At 40.4% G+C, this 4873-nt stretch overlaps 1 long non-coding RNA gene across 1 annotated transcript; it reads left to right on the top strand.

The window, feature by feature from the left end:
* The first annotated feature begins 539 nt into the window (after positions 1-539).
* Positions 540-4424, top strand: LOC149319156 (uncharacterized). Its single transcript, XR_016279845.1, has 3 exons — positions 540-860; positions 2888-3077; positions 4201-4424. It is a non-coding gene; the product is annotated as an uncharacterized LOC149319156 (long non-coding RNA).
* Positions 4425-4873: the final 449 nt, after the last annotated feature.

The following is a 4873-nucleotide window of genomic DNA, read 5'->3' as shown; positions in this document are numbered from 1 at the left end:
AAACTTAAAAAAGACATATGATAAGATGATATAGCAAATAAATTGATATTGGAGATATACTTGATATATATATATATATATATATATATATATATATATATATATCTGGTGATGGTTTACAGACAAAGCCTAAGTTATATAAAACTTATAGTATATGTTATAATAAAGTGCTAATGATTATAGATAAATAAAAATGATGTATATGTATATATAAAAAGTGAGTATGAGGAATATATTGTATATTTAACCTGCTGTTCTATAATGTTATACCTAGCGTTGAAATAAAAGGGTAAGTATAAAATAGCATAACTAATCAAATTGGATTTTCATTGAGATACATAAACTAAAAAGATGCTTATATGTGTGAATGAACTTATTAAGGGAGAAAGTATGTACTGAAAAAAACAGATTAGCCTTGCATAGCAACAGCCAATCACAAGCCAGCTGATGTCAACCAATAGGATGCTGGCTAGGGAAGGTTGAAAATTCCATTGTGGCAGTTGGAATTTCAGTTAGAGTTTAGACTCCAGAGAGTGAGGGTTCTGCTGAGTCCAGAGAAGGACATAAGTTTTAGGAGTTCCAGAAGGAACTGTGGTTAAAGTCTAAAGTGAAGGACTTTTAACCAATTAGTTACTCCAACTGAGGGCATTAATATAGGCCCGATACAGACGCATGGAAGCTCCATCCTAAGGCCAAAACTAGGGCTGGGGAGCACGCAGCAATGGCATGCTCCCCAGCCCTAGTTTGTATGGACAGCGCCAATTTGAAGTTGCACCATCCATACACAGTGTGTGACGATGGCATCATACATGCGCCACCTCCACATGGACCGGTGCATGTGTGACATCACTACGCCACTGGTGGGTGCTTGCGTCATCCTATCTGCAGTGCAGAAAGGAGCTCTGAAATGAAGCTCCTTTCAGGATCGCACTTCATTCCCACGGCAACTAGATTGCCGTGGGAACAAAGCCAGGGAAAAAGGAGCCAAGGATACCCCTTTGCAAGCCATGGGGAAGCAGCATTTTGCCGCTTCTGTGTGGCCTGGAAAAGTGCCAGATTGGGGCCACAGGGGCTGCCAGTATGGCTGCCCTGGCCCCAATCCTCTGTGGAAAGGGGCGGGTGTTAGCTGCCCCAAAGGGGCGGTCTGTACAATGCCGTAGTTAGCCTGAGTGGCAATACTCTTAGGTTGTAGGCTAGGAATATAAGCAGGAAAGGGCAGTGTAAGTGAGTGAGTGTCCTTGAGAATTAGTATCACTGATACCCTGTGGAGTGTTACAGATTTTGTAAGAAAGTTGCTTGACAGACAGGCAGCTCTGCGCCGCTCGTCCTTGCCCAAGTTGGTGCTGCAGCAACTACATGCTGCAGCACCGATGCGCTGCCTAGAGCAGCTTCTTTTTTGCCATGCCGCAAATAGGAAAGGGTGTCACCATGATGCCACTTTCTGTCATAGGTGTCTCGACGCTGTGCTGTGCTTGCATCATCGTGGTGGCCCCCATGTAGCTGGGAGGCCACCATAATGGTGCAAGTGCTGTGCGCTAGGGTTTGGGAGCGTGCAGTTGCTGCACTCTCTGGAACCCCAATTTTGGCCCGATGATGGTGCTTTCTGCCCATCTGTACTGGAGCAAAGTTAACATTTAAAAAGTCATTTTACCAACTGTACTAAATAGCACAAGTGCATGAACCAATAACAGTTTATTTTGAAACTATTCAAGTAACATCTGTTTGAAGTACCTGTTCAAAAAAGTTCAGTTTTTATTTCAACAAAAGCTTGTCTCCAGTTTAAATAACATCCATGTTACCATCATTATACAGTATTTTAAGACAAAAAGTTTTAAAAGGGTCTGTTTCAGTTTGGGGGCCCAACGTCACATTATTATTTTGGTGGCAGTCATGTTAAGGAGAGGGTGCATTTCACACCAACTTGACATAAATTTGTGGCGGTGGTGGGATAAAAAGGCCCAGGGTTATCCAAAGAGTGTACTAGAAAAGTGTGTGTGACACCCAGTCATAGTTCAAAGTGCTGGTGATTACTTTTAAGTCCCTTGGGTCCATATGACTCCATTTATGAGACTATTAGAGCTTTAGCATCTTCTGGTGAAGATCTTCTGTCTGACTGACCACTTTCTCAGGCTTGTTTATTTTTTGGGGAGGGGGGACAACAAACAAGAATGAGGGCCTTCTCAGTTATTGATCCCAGTCTTTGGAATTACCTTTCTAGGGAGATCAGGATGGATCCCTCCTTGATCTCCTTTTGTCAGCATTCTTGTGTCACCAGGCCTTTGGTAACTGATGTGCTTTTAAAAAAAAAAAAAGTTTTACAGTCCATGTGATAATTGCTGTGGTCCAAGCAACCCAAACAGCAGCCCTGTCTTGGCACTTAGTCCCAGCAGACCTTTTATTTCCCCCCGAATTTCCTGTTCTTGATTCACGCTCTCTGTGAAGTTGAATGTGATTCTTGGAGAGCTTTGAATCACACTGCCACCACCCAGTGAATTTATAATAACCTTTCCTTAACACTCACCGGGAGTTGTTAAGGATTTATAGTTCCCTTCCCTTTCTAAACTAAGCAAGTGATAACCGAACTAAGGCACGTGTAAAGAAGTGAAGGAATAGTAGATACTTTTAAAGAAAGTATTTATTCTATTAACAAAAATAATATAAATCATACAAGTTCTTTAGATCCTGCGGGTACAATACCTATAGTTATGAGATATTCATTTCAAGCAAGCCAACAGAAACAAAATTAATAAGGCCTAAGCGTTCTAACTGACATATTCCTAAGTAACTGATACAGAGATGGAATCTTTGGTCCAGATGGGTTTGAGATGTAGTTACTGGCCTTAGCCTAGCACCAACTATCTTCCTGAAGTATGCCTTTTTGACACAGGCTCAACACTGCAGTTTTTCCCAACCGGCAAGACCCACATCAAGTGAGGGACTCCCACTCCAGACTCCCCACTGCAGAAGCTCCTCCAACTGACCTCAGAGGCCTTTTATATCCCTCTGTGGGAAGCTTCCGGAAGAAACTCTCGCTCCTGTTCACTGATTGGCCAAGTGGACCTTCTGCCAGTTGTGATGTAATTACTTATTTGCATGTTCCTCCCTCCCAGCTTAACTCTTTATTGCATGACAGAAGTCTTCAAATGACTGGAAGCCCAGTCATTACAGTCCATTTAATCATTTTAAAGTTTTAATGTTTACTGTTTTAACCAAAAAAATGTTTAATTGACTCTGAGATAACTTCATATTGATACTTTTATCACATTTTCTGTATAGTGTTTAATCTGTATCATTCTAGATAGCGCAGCATGACTAAAGATACTTGTTGATCTGGTAACTGCTTACTGTCTCCTAAAAAAACCTCACAATGGCCTCAAGTTCACTTCTCACTTCTTAAAAATGAGGGTTTTTTTTTTTAAAAAAAATGTTGAACAGCAGAGGGAGCCACTGTAACCTATTTATATGGTAAATTGTTGCACCAAGATGCTTCCAGAAACAGCAGGTCACCCCCCCCCCCCCGCCCTTTTGCTGGCCAGAAAAGGTTGGGGCTGCAAAAATATTCCTAGTGGGACATAAGAGTAAAGCATGTTAGTTAAATAATACATAGTGACTAGAATTCTCTGGATTTAACTCATTGCACAGCAGAAGCTACAAGGCACATGTTTGGGTCATAGCCCTCATTTCATGGGCTGGGTTACACGGTTACCTACAATTTAAGCATTGTGTATCACGTGTATTAAATACATTTTATCTGTGGGCTGTAGAATCTTTTGTATAGCCTTCTGGACCCCTTCACAGAATTGCAGAGAGGAAGTTAAGTTAAGTCTGGAGGGTAGGGAGGAATATAAGTCATTTCCTCTTCTGCTCACAAAATTTAAAAATTATAAAATGAGTTAATCTATAATTTTCTCTTTTACTGATGCATTTCTTGAAGCATAAGAATACCCTCTGATATTTTTTTATTGGACACCTTCTGCTTAGCAATGCTCCGGCTTTTATTCATTTGAAGATCATTTCAGTCACATTTTTCCTTTGACAGAGGTCAAAGGAAGTATCATCTTCATCAAAGGAATTTTATTAACCACAAAGAGAATCTTTATAAAGCTGAAGATATACCAGGATATTATATTTCTGGTATCCTCTGGCTTTAATTGTTCAAACAAGGCAACTAACCCCTTTCGTTCACATGTGTTTCTTTAGATAAGCCACCAAATCAGAAACAGGATGGATATGAATGCATCATGATCAAAAGATTATCGATTCCTACCTGTGTTGACTCAGTTTTCATACCTTCTCCACTGGAAATACAAGAAAATATAAATGCAAGCAGTAATATAAAAACTTGTTAGTAAGGACCTGAATATTATAAAATAAATTGTACAAACCTGCACCCTATGTATGTGGAGATTAAAGTAAAACACAGATTCTGGTTGTGTGTCTATGTGCCTTCAAGTTGCCTGCTGAGTTATGGTGACTCCATGAATTCTATAGAGTATGGGCATAATAATCTGTCAGTCCTGTTTGTTTGTTTGTTTTAATATTTCTCAGGCTGCATCTGCACTGCAGAAATAATATAGTTTGACACAGATTTAACTGTAGGGAATGCTATGATTTGTAGTGTGTTGGGGCATCAGAACTCTCTGACAGACCAGGTTAAATATGTCTAAAAACTACACATTCCATAATTCCGTAGCACTGAACCATGACAATAAAAGCAGAATCCAGTCCTGTTCTGTGTTGGGTTGCAATGTTTCTCACACTGTTCGACAGTGGAACACACTCTCTCGGAGTGTAGTGGAGTCTCCTTCCTTAGAGATCTTTAAACAGAGGCTGGATGGCCACCTGTTGGGGATGCTTTGATTGAGAGTTCCTG

This window comes from Sceloporus occidentalis, unplaced genomic scaffold (genome assembly GCF_023333645.1).
Source record: "Sceloporus occidentalis isolate IW3139 unplaced genomic scaffold, rSceOcc1.0.p SCAF_2, whole genome shotgun sequence".
NCBI classification, from domain to species: domain Eukaryota; kingdom Metazoa; phylum Chordata; class Lepidosauria; order Squamata; family Phrynosomatidae; genus Sceloporus; species Sceloporus occidentalis.
Note: the sequence above shows the minus strand (reverse complement) of the source record. Positions and strands in the feature narration are given on the sequence as shown.